The 11,999-nt window shown below is 44.0% G+C and overlaps 1 protein-coding gene across 2 annotated transcripts in view; it reads left to right on the top strand.

Annotated features, from left to right (window-relative positions):
• Nucleotides 1-4,467: 4,467 nt before the first annotated feature.
• Nucleotides 4,468-11,999, top strand: part of si:dkey-247m21.3 (5-hydroxytryptamine receptor 4) — a 77,322-nt gene continuing 69,790 nt past the window's right edge. The window contains exon 1 of one of the 2 annotated variants that reach the window (XM_061876966.1): nucleotides 4,468-4,564. The gene's annotated coding sequence lies outside the window, so the exon portion shown is untranslated. The remainder of the gene's footprint in view (nucleotides 4,565-11,999) is intronic. The other variant, XM_061876967.1, reaches the window with a different exon arrangement.

The raw sequence follows: 11,999 nt of genomic DNA, 5'->3' as shown, positions 1-11,999 counted from the left end.
GGACTTCATTTATAAGTAAAGGTAAGACCATACTAATGTTTTTTTTTATTAAATGTGCTTTTCATAATTGTATCTGTTGTATTTGAATATATATAAGAACAATATAATATATATATATAACAATATAAGAACTACACTACCCAGCATGCAACGGTAGTGACGAGCATGCACAGTAGCCCCATACAGTAATGTCTTTAGTCGCCATGCCGGCAGCTAGAATGTTGTTATGAGCACGCTGTGAAAGTAAACGTCCAGAACTCAGCCAACACGCCTCGTCTGCATTATTTATAAATAGATAGAAAACACAGTATCCTTACATCACACTCAAATTTATAAGCACAGGCCTAAATTTACCGCATGCATTTTCTAAGCGCCGGAGTGTGAAGAGGTTTTAAATTAGCGCCCCGGTGGCAATTCAAGGAAATACGGTATTACAAAACGAGCTCTGTAATGATGTATGGCTAATTATTACTTACTAGTGTTATTATGTTTGTAATGATACGTTTTTGGATAAAACCGATGCGCCTGATGGTATTTCTTCTTTAGCGGAGAAAAGAATCTTGCAGCAAAGCAGTTCATCAAAAAAAGCACTGCTCCTTTTGGCCATAAGATGCCAGCACTAAGCGTTCAGGTTGTTCTGACACGTTACAGGACAACCTGCTTTATCAACGTTATTGGTTCCAGGCCTGACTGTGGTCAATTAATTTTCAAGGAGAAGGAATGATTCAACATTAATGGATTTTTTTCATAACTGGTACATTAGTCTTCTAAATATGTTTGATACCATTATGAGAGCCCTCTCTTTCTACCCAATATAGTGATCCATTCATCCATTTTCTACCGCTTATTCCCTTTGGGGTAGCGGGGGGCGCTGGTGCCTATCTCAGCTACAATCGGGCGGAAGGAGGTGTACACCCTGGACAATGTTGTCAACCAATTCTGCTGCAGTATGAATATTTACGGTTCATTTAGCCATTTTCATGCTTTAAAAAGGGTAATTTAGGCCAAAAATACATAGATTATGCTTTTAAAGGCCTTCTGAAACCCACTACTACCGACCACGCAGTCTGATAGTTTATATAGCAATGATGAAATATTAACATTGCAGCACATGCCAAAACGGCCGATTTAGTTTACTAAATTGCAATTTTAAATTTCGCGCGGAAGTATCATGCTAAAACGTCGCGGTATGACGTCACGCATTGTAGACGACATTTTGGTCCAGCACCGTTCACAGCTACAATACAAGTCGTCTCTTTTCATCGCATAATTCCACAGTATTATGGACATCTGTGTTGCTGAATCTTTTGCAATTTGTTCAATTAATAATGGAGACGTCAAAGAAGAATGATGTAGGTGGGAAGCGGTGTAATGCGGCCGCCTTTAGCATCACAAACACAGCCGTTGTTTCCTTGTTTGCATTCCCGAAAAATGACGGTTAAGCTTTACAATGGAACAGAGCGGTCAAGCGAACATGGTTCCCTACCACATGTCAACCGGCAGGTTTCGGTGAGAAAATGGTGGTAATAAGTCTGCTCTTACCGTAGACATGAGCGGAGAGCTTGCGTCATTCCTCGTGCACAGGTCAAAGAGGCAACTGCGGACTCTCTTGCCTCCTCTTATATGTTTACTGCAACCCTGTATGTAACCTGTCTTATATGTCTACTACAACCCTGTATGTAACCTGTCTTATATGTCTGCTACAACCCTGTATGTAACCTGTCTTATATGTCTACTACAACCCTGTATGTAACCTGTCTTATATGTCTGCTGCAACCTTGTATGTAACCTGTCTTATATGTCTACTACAACACTGTATGTAACCTGTCTTACTCTACTACAACCATGTATGTAACCTGTCTTATATGTCTACTACAACATTGTCTGTAACCTTTCTTATATGTCTACTACAACCATGTCTGTAACTTGTCTTATATGTCTACTACAACATTGTCTGTAACCTGTCTTATATGTCTACTACAACCATGTCTGTAACCTGTCTTATATGTCTACTACAACCATGTATGTAACCTGTCTTATATGTCTTCTACAACATTGTCTGTAACCTGTCTTATATGTCTACTACAACCATGTATGTAACCTGTCTTATATGTCTGCTACAACCCTGGATGTAACCTGTCTTATGTCTACTACAACACTGTATGTAACCTGTCTTACTCTACTACAACCCTGTAAGTAACCTGTCTTATGTCTACTACAACCCTGTATGTAACTTGTCTTATATGTCTGCTACAACCCTGTAGGTAACCTGTCTTATATGTCTGCTACAACCCTGTATGTAACCTGTCTTATATGTCTGCTACAACCCTGTATGTAACCTGTCTTATATGTCTACTACAACCCTGTATGTAACCTGTCTTATCTGTCTACTACAACCCTGTATGTAACCTGTCTTATATGTCTACTACCACCCAGTATGTAACTTGTCTTATATGTCTACTACAACCCTGTATGTAACCTGTCTTATATGTCTACTACAACCCTGTATGTAACCTGTCTTATATGTCTACTACAACCCTGTATGTAACCTGTCTTATATGTCTACTACCACCCAGTATGTAACCTGTCTTATATGTCTACTACAACCCTGTATGTAACCTGTCTTATATGTCTACTACAACCCTGTATGTAACCTGTCTTATATGTCTACTACAACCCTGTATGTAACCTGTCTTATATGTCTACTACCACCCAGTATGTAACTTGTCTTATATGTCTACTACAACCCTGTATGTAACCTGTCTTATATGTCTACTACAACCCTGTATGTAACCTGTCTTATATGTCTACTACAACCCTGTATGTAACCTGTCTTATATGTCTACTACAACCCTGTATGTAACCTGTCTTATCTGTCTACTACAACCCTGTATGTAACCTGTCTTATATGTCTACTACCACCCAGTATGTAACCTGTCTTATATGTCTACTACAACCCTGTATGTAACCTGTCTTATATGTCTACTACAACCCTGTATGTAACCTGTCTTATATGTCTACTACAACCCTGTATGTAACCTGTCTTATATGTCTACTACAACCCTGTATGTAACCTGTCTTATAAGTCTACTACAATCTGGTAGGTAACCTGTCTTATATGTCTACTACAACCTTGTATGTAACCTGTCTTATATGTCTACTACAACATTGTCTGTAACCTGTCTTATATGTCTACTACAACCCTGTATGTAACCTGTCTTATATGTCTACTACAACCCTGTATGTAACCTGTCTTATATGTCTGCTACAACCCTGTATGTAACCTGTCTTATATGTCTACTACAACCCTGTATGTAACCTGTCTTATATGTCTACTACAACCCTGTATGTAACCTGTCTTATATGTAACCTGTCTTATGTCTACTACAACCCTGTATGTAACCTGTCTTATATGTCTGCTACAACCCTGTATGTAACCTGTCTTATATGTCTATGTTATATGTCCATGTTTTTTTCAAAGATATATTTTTACGCTACGTGTACATTGGTTGCGGCACATAATGGAAATACTCATATGTGTTTTGTATTTTTCATTGTGCAATTATTTTTTCCTAAAAGCCCACTGTCCAACATTTTGTTCATTGATTTATTTTCCTGCTTTTTTAGAATGCATGTTGACATGCTGAAATGTTTTGTTTTGAAAACATGAATGTATGTGAATGTGAGAAAGACATTGCAACTGTCCCCCAAACTATTGACTAGTTTTTAGTACATTTGATATAAATCCTGAAATTCTACCCGATAGTGGAACATCCCTAACGTTTTGTGAGTTGTACAAATGAAAGAAAAGTTGATAAAAGTTCTTCAATACCATACTCTTCCAAGCAATGTGTGCATTGTGGGAGGTCATTGCTCCATGTGACCACTAGATGGCAGCATTGTTGGAGGTCATTGCTCCATGTGACCACTAGATGGCAGCATTGTGGAAGGTCATTGCTCCATGTGACCACTAGATGGCAGCATTGTGGAAGGTCATTGCTCCCTGTAACCACTAGACGGCAGCATTGCTGGAGTTCATTGCTCCATGTGACCACTAGGTGGCAGCATTGTGGGAGGTCATTGCTCCATGTGACCACTAAATCGCAGCATTGTTGGAGGTCAATGCTCCATGTGACCACTAGATGGCAGCATTGTTGGAGGTCATTGCTCCATGTGACCACTAGATGGCAGCATTGTTGGAGTTCATTGCTCCATGTGACCACTAAATGGCAGCATTGTTGGAGGTCATTGCTCCATGTGACCACTAGATGACATCATTGTGGGTGGTCATTGCTTCATGTGACCACTAAATGGCAGCATTGTTGGAGGTCATTGCTCCATGTGACCACTAGATGACATCATTGTGGGAGGTCATTGCTCCATGTGACCACAAGATGGCAGCATTGGTCCCCACACTGCCTCTTGTTCTATTTTCACTCTCTCCCTCTCTCTCTGCTCTCTATTTCCCTGCAGGAAGCAGCCTTCTATTGGAGAGTCCAGCTGGAGTATGAGAGCATCTCAGCACACCTGAACAGGAGGAACGGAGGCCAGGAGCCTGTCGCAGGTGAGCAAACTCACGTGGGCTAGTTGGAGAAGATCCCCAGGGAAAATTGGGTTACAGTTGGAAGGAAAGAATTGAATGTTAATGTGATGCATTTACAGTAGAATATTGTTTAGGAGGACCATCCTGCAGGTGTGCTATTGGCTGTACATGTTCAGCAATGCACACATTTGAGAGTAAAAGTCACTATTTTCTCCAGAATTATCGTTTGCATCTCAATAAATTAGAACATGGTGCAAATGTTTTGTGATTTCAGTCATTTCTAAGCGAGTAATCAACATTACAGCTCCATTAGAGCTGTTGACCATATTGATATTATTTTAAGATAGTGGATTTGGTTTTGAATGATCTGCAAGCTGCCGCATACAATGATTAAGAAATACAGTCTTGAACATTTGACAGTGTGTGTAGTGATGAAAAAGTCCCTGTGGAAATAACAAACTACAGTAGATGTAATGTGAGGGTTCACTCTCTTTATTTCAACAAACGTGCCCAGGTGCTGAGATCAATGCAAAGAGTGAACCCTCTTGCAGCCAGTATGGAAGACGTACATTTCCTTTGTCCTTGGATTTCGTATTCTTGCCAGCCAGTTATGTAATGACTGCGATGTGTTTATTTTTATATCTAAATGGGAACAAAAGTTTTGGCAGCAATTTCATTCAACTTGAAGGAAATGTTAGAAATGGGATGATTAAGGAGTAAACCTTGAAGATGATCCGGATCACCCTTTTAATTCAGAATTTTAAAAAAATTATTTACTATTGGTAGATAGAGCTTGGGTGAGTTCCGTGTTCTGTGTGAGGTCTTTGTTGTGATGGATTTAAAGGCCTACTGAAATGAAATTTTCTTATTTAAACGGGAATAGCAGGTCCATTCTATGTGTCATACTTGATCATTTTGCGATATTGCCATATTTTTGCTGAAGGGATTTAGTAGAGAACATTGACGATAAAGTTCGCAACTTTTGGTCGCTAATAAAAAAGCCTTGCCTTTACCGGAAGTCGCAGACGATTGCGCATGACGTCACCGGTGTGAGGGCTCCTCACATCCTCACATTGTTTACAATCATAGCCTCCAGCAGCAAGAGCTATTCGGACCGAGAAAGCGACAATTTCCCCATTAAATTGAGCGAGGATGAAAGATTTTTGGATGAGGAAAGTTAGAGTGAGGCACAAAAAAAAAAAAAAAAAGAAAAAGCGACAGCTCCGGGTGGCGGCAGTGGTAGCGTTTCAGATGTAATTATACACATTTACTAGGATAATTCTGGAAAATCCCTTATCTGCTTATTGTGTTAATAGTATTTTAGTGAGATTAGATGAGTAAAGTCATACCTGAAAGTCGGATGGCTGCGGTGAACGCCAGTGTCTCAGAGAGAAGCCGATGATGAGCCAAGATCGCAGCTGCCTTTTTGACAGCTACAGGAGAAAGTCCCATAATCCACTGAAGTCTCCGGTAAGAGCCGACAATTTTCCCATCCAAAAACCTGCTGGTTGACGTAGAGAAACATGTTCGCTTGACCGCTCTGTGTTAAAGCTTCACAACAAACAAAGAAACACCGGCTGTGTTTCGGTGCTAAAGGCAGCTGCAATCCACCGCTTTCCACCAACAGCATTCTTCTTTATAGTCTCCATTATTAATTGAACAAATTGCGAAAGACTCAGCAACACAGATGTCCAAAATACTGTGTAATTATGCGATGAAAAGAGACGACTTTTTGCCGTAAGTGGTGCTGGGCTAAAATTTCCCCTCCAACCAATAACGTCACAAACACGCGTCATCATTCCGCGGCGTTTTCAACAAGAAACTCCGCAGAAAATTTAAAGTTGTAATTTAGTAAACTAAAAAGGCCGTATTGGCATGTGTTGCAATGTTAATATTTCATCATTGATATATAAACTATCAGACTGCGTGGACGGTAGTTTCAGTGGGCCTTTAAACCTGAGTTCTACTTCTGTTGCTTTACTGCCGCCCTAACATTCTAGCAGCTTCTTTGGATAGGGACCAAGACAACAGGAGAATTTGACCCGTTTTGTGGTCCATAACAATATTTTGCTTTTGGCCAGATTTGGTTTTTATAAAATGACTTTGGTTTGATTTGATAACTTGCAACAGAAGTTTTTATGCTTTTCTGCACTAAGAGAGTCCCCAATGTGGTTCTTTCTCCTAATGCAGAGGTGTCAAACTCATTTTAGATCGGGGGCCACACGGAGAAAAATCTACTCCCAAGTGGGCCGGACGGAACCCCCTCCCCCCTCTGTGGGCTGGGTTGGGGAGGCGGGTGTATAATGTAGCCCGGAAGAGTTAGGGATGCATGGGATTTGGGGTATTTATTCTACTGTGTTTATGTTGTGTTATGGTGCGGATGTTCTCCCGGAATGTGTTTCTCTATCTTGTTTGGTGTGGGTTTACAGTGTGGCACATATTAGTAAGAGTGTTAAAGTTGATTATATCACAACCCTCAGTGTAACCTGTATGGCTGTTGAACGAGTATGCCTTGCAATCACTTTCGCGTAATAACAGAGGTGTCAAACTGCAGGGGTGTCAAACTCATTGTAGATCGGGGGCCACACGGAGAAAAATCTACTCCCAAGTGGGCCGGACGTGTAAAATCATGGCACGATAACTTAAAAATAACCCCCTCCCCCCTCTGTGGGCTGGTTGAGGTTGGGGAGGCGGGTGTATAATGTAGCACGGAAGAGTTAGGGATGCATGGGATTTTGGGTATTTATTCTACTGTGTTTATGTTGTGTTATGGTGCGGATGTTCTCCCGAAATGTGTTTCTCTATCTTGTTTGGTGTGGGTTTACAGTATGGCACATATTAGTAAGAGTGTTAAAGTTGTTTATATCACAACCCTCAGTGTAACCTATATGGCTGTTGAACGAGTATGCCTTGCAATCACTTTTGCGTAATAACAGAGGCCGCATATTACAAGTGATCGGCCGGCACGTAGATAGCAATGTGTAAAGTCGGGTGCAATGACATGTTTCAGTGAGTGCAAATTTCGGCACGCCATCAATATTGTCATCCGAGTGAAAATCGTAGAACGTTTTCCCTGGGAGAGGCACTGAAATCCGAAAACCTTCTGGAAAAATCGGAGTGGTCGGCAAGTATGCGGCTGAGCCACATCAGAGCGATCAAAGAGCTGCTCTACAGATACAAATGATTGCTATTGCGACATTTAGTGGACACATTTAGAACAGCAGTTGCTTTCATTCAAAAATGTCGGCTCATTTTTATTCTTAGCAAACTCATCACGCGGGTCGGATAAAACCTGATTGCGGCCTAATCCGGCACGCAGGCCGTACGTTTGACACCCCTGTCCTAATGGTTCTGTTTTTCTGACAAAGCAACTTCATTATTCGACCTATTTTTTCTTTCCTGTCTAATAAAAGTCATGAAGAGGAAGCCTTCTCTGAGTCCGATGGCTGGCATGATGTCGTCAGCTTTGCAAACAACATTTACAGTAAGACCACACCCGATGCTGCCATTCTGCAGGCTTCAAAAAGGCAACAGTGGTTGTAAAGATATTTGAAGGCAGTAAAACGGCTGATCAAACAAAACAGGAAAGTCATTAAAGGCCTACTGAAATGAGATTTTTTTATTTAAACGGGGATGGCAGGTCCATTCTATGTGTCATACTTGATAATTTCGCGATATTGCCATATTTTTGCTGAAAGGATTTAGTAGAGAACATCGACGATAAAGTTCGCAATTTTTGGTCGCTAATAAAAAAGCCTTGCCTATACCGGAAATAGCAGACGATGTACGCGTGACGTCACGAGTTGTGGGGCTCCTCTCATCTGAACATTGTTTACAATCATGGCCACCAGCAGCGAGAGCGATTCGGACCGAGAAAGAGACGATTTCCCAATTAATTTGAGCGAGGATGAAAGATTTGTGGATGAGGATAGTGAGAGTGAAGGACTAGGAAAAAAAGAGGGCAGTGGGAGCGATTCAGATGTTATTAGACACATTTACTAGGATAATTCTGGAAAATCCCTTATCTGCTTATTGTGTTACTAGTGTTTTAGTGAGATTATATAGTTGTACCTGAAAATCGAAGGGGTGTAGTGACCGCCAGTGTCTCTGAGGGAAGCCACGGAGGAGGCAAGAGAGTCACAGCAGCCTCTTTGACAGATGCAGGAAGAACGACACAAGCTCCACTCATATCTTCGGTAAAAGCCGACTTATTACCACAATTTTCTCACCGAAACCTGCTGGTTGACATGTGGTAGAGAACCATGTTCGCCTGACCGCTCTGTTCCATATTAAAGCTTCACCGTCATCTTTAGGGAATGTAAACAAAGAAACACCGGCTGTGTTTGTGTTGCTAAAGGCGGCCGCAATACACCGCTTCCCACCTACATCTTTCTTCTTTGACGTCTCCATTATTAATTGAACAAATTGCAAAAGATTCAGCAATACAGATGTCCAGAATACTGTGGAATTATGCGCTTAAAGCAGACGACTTTTAGCCGTGATCGGTGCTGGAAGAACATGTCCGCTACAACCCGTGATGTCACACACACGTGTCATCATTCCGCGACGTTTTCAACAGTATACTTCGCGGGAAATTTAAAATTGCAATTTAGTCAACTAAACCGGGCGTATTGGCATGTGTTGCAATGTTAATATTTCATCATTGATATATAAACTATCAGACTGCGTGGTCGGTAGTAGTGGGTTTCAGTAGGCCTTTAATGTCTTTATTCATCCTTTATGAAATTAATGAGATTTATTTTTTTGTTTTAGTAAAGGAGCCATATGTAATAATTTGGTCAGACACGGTACTGCAATCACGCTAAAAATTCTGTAGTGTGGTGACAAAAAGTAGAGCATGCTTAGCAGCCTAAAGAGGAGACATTTTACCAAGGTACTGAATGCTATTGTTTCAAACCGTTCATACTGCCAGGTACATGTAGTCCACAATATGCAAACACCATCCATCTTCTTCCGCTTATCCGAGGTCGGGTCGCGAGGGCAGCAGCCTAAGCAGGGAAGCCCAGACTTCCCTCTCCCCAGCCACTTCGTCTAGCTCTTCCCAGGTGATCCCGAGGCGTTCCCAGGCCAGCCGGAAGACATAGTCTTCCCAACGTGTCCTGGGTCTTCCCCGTGGCCTCCTACGGGTTGGACGTGCCCTAAACATTTCCCTAGGGAAGTGTTCAGGTGGCATCCTGACCAGATGCCCGAGCCACCTCATCTGGCTCCTCTCGATGTGAAGGAGCAGCGGCTTTACTTTGAGTTCCTCCCGGATGGCAGAGCTTCTCACCCTATCTCTAAGGGAGAGCCCCGCCACACGGCGGAGGAAACTCATTTCGGCCGCTTGTACCCGTGATCTTATCCTTTCGGTCATGACCCAAAGCTCATGACCATAGGTGAGGATGGGAACGTATATCGACCGGTAAATTGAGAGCTTTGCCTTCCGGCTCAGCTCCTTCTTCACCACAACGGATCGGTACAACGTCCGCATTACTGAAGACGCCGCACCGATCCGCCTGTCGATCTCACGATCCACTCTTCCCCCACTCGTGAACAAGACTCCTAGGTACTTGAACTCTTCCACTTGGGGCAGGGTCTCCTCCCCAACCCGGAGATGGCACTCCACCCTTTTCCGGGCGAGAACCATGGACTCGGACTTGGAAGTGCTGATTCTCATTCCGGTCGCTTCACACTCGGCTGCGAACCGATCCAGTGAGAGCTGAAGATCCCAGCCAGATGAAGCCATCAGGACCACATCATCTGCAAAAAGCAGAGACCTAATCCCGCGGCCACCAAACCGGAACGCCTTGACTACGCCTAGAAATTCTGTCCATAAAAGTTATGAACAGAATCGGTGACAAAGGACAGCCTTGGCGGAGTCCAACCCTCACTGGAAACGTGTCCGACTTACTCCCAGCAATGCGGACCAAGCTCTGACACTGATCGTACAGGGAACGGACCGCCACAATAAGACAGTCCGATACCCCATACTCTCTGAGCACTCCCCACAGGACTTCCCGAGGGACACGGTCGAATGCCTTCTCAAAGCCACCTAGCTGCAGGCTGGAGTATCGGTCAAGAAATAAATAAATATATTAGAAGTACATTGACCCCCCCACCGCCGGATAGTCCAACCTCGGATTCAGGAGGAACAGTGTGGTTTTCGTCCTGGCCGTGGAACTGTGGACCAGCTCTAGACTCTCGGCAGGGTTCTTGAGGGTGCATGGGAGTTTGCCCAACCAGTCTACATGTGCTTTGTGGACTTGGAGAAGGCATTCGATCGTGTCCCTCGGGAAGTCCTGTGGGGAGTGCTCAGAGAGTATGGGGTATCGGACTGTCTTATTGTGGCGGTCCGCTCCCTGTATGATCAGTGTCAGAGCTTGGTCCGCATTGCTGGCAGTGAGTCGGACACGTTTCCAGTGAGGGTTGGACTCCGCCAAGGCTGCCCTTTGTCACCGATTCTGTTCATAACTTTTATGGACAGAATTTCTAGGCGCAGTCAAGGGGTTGAGGGGTTCCGGTTTGGTGGCCGCGGGATTAAGTCTCTGATTTTTGCAGATGATGTGGTCCGGATGGCTTCATCTGGCCGGGATCTTCAGCTCTCACTGGACCGGTTCGCAGCCGAGTGTGAAGCGACCGGAATGAGAATCAGCACCTCCAAGTCCGAGTCCATGGTTCTCGCCCGGAAAAGGGTGGAGTGCCATCTCCAGGTTGGGGAGGAGACCCTGCCCCAAGTGGAGTAGTTTAAGTACCTAGGAGTCTTGTTCACGAGTGGGGGAAGAGTGGATCGTGAGATCGACAGGCGGATCGGCGCGGCGTCTTCAGTAATGCGGACGTTGTACCGATCCGTTGTGAAGAAGGAGCTGAGCCAGAAGGCAAAGCTCTCAATTTACCGGTCGATCTACGTTCCCATCCTCACCTATGGTCATGAGTTTTGGGTCATGACCGAAAGGATAAGATCACGGGTACAAGCGGCCGAAATGAGTTTCCTCCGCCGGGTGGCGGGGCTCTCCCTTAGAGATAGGGTGAGAAGCTCTGCCATCCGGGAGGAGCTCAAAGTAAAGCCGCTGCTCCTCCACATCGAGAGGAGCCAGATGAGGTGGTTCGGGCATCTGGTCAGGATGCCACCCGAACACCTCCCTAGGGAAATGTTTAGGGCACGTCCAACCGGTAGGAGGCCACGGGGAAGACCCAGGACACGTTGGGAAGACTATGTCTCCCGGCTCGCCTGGGAACGCCTCGGGATCCCCCGGGAAGAGCTAGACGAAGTGGCTGGGGAGAGGGAAGTCTGGGCTTCCCTGCTTAGGCTGCTGCCCCCGCGACCCGACCTCGGATAAGCGGAAGATGATGGATGGATGGATGACCCCCCCGCCCACTGCTTGCTTCACTCTTTCACCACGGTCACACTCACAATATTGTACATTGAGACAAATATTTGTTTTAAATGTGTAATTGT

The sequence above is a fragment of the Nerophis ophidion genome, linkage group LG17 (genome assembly GCF_033978795.1).
Source record: "Nerophis ophidion isolate RoL-2023_Sa linkage group LG17, RoL_Noph_v1.0, whole genome shotgun sequence".
NCBI classification, from domain to species: domain Eukaryota; kingdom Metazoa; phylum Chordata; class Actinopteri; order Syngnathiformes; family Syngnathidae; genus Nerophis; species Nerophis ophidion.
The sequence above is the reverse complement of the archived record's forward strand: the minus strand, read 5'-3'. Positions and strand labels throughout refer to the sequence as shown.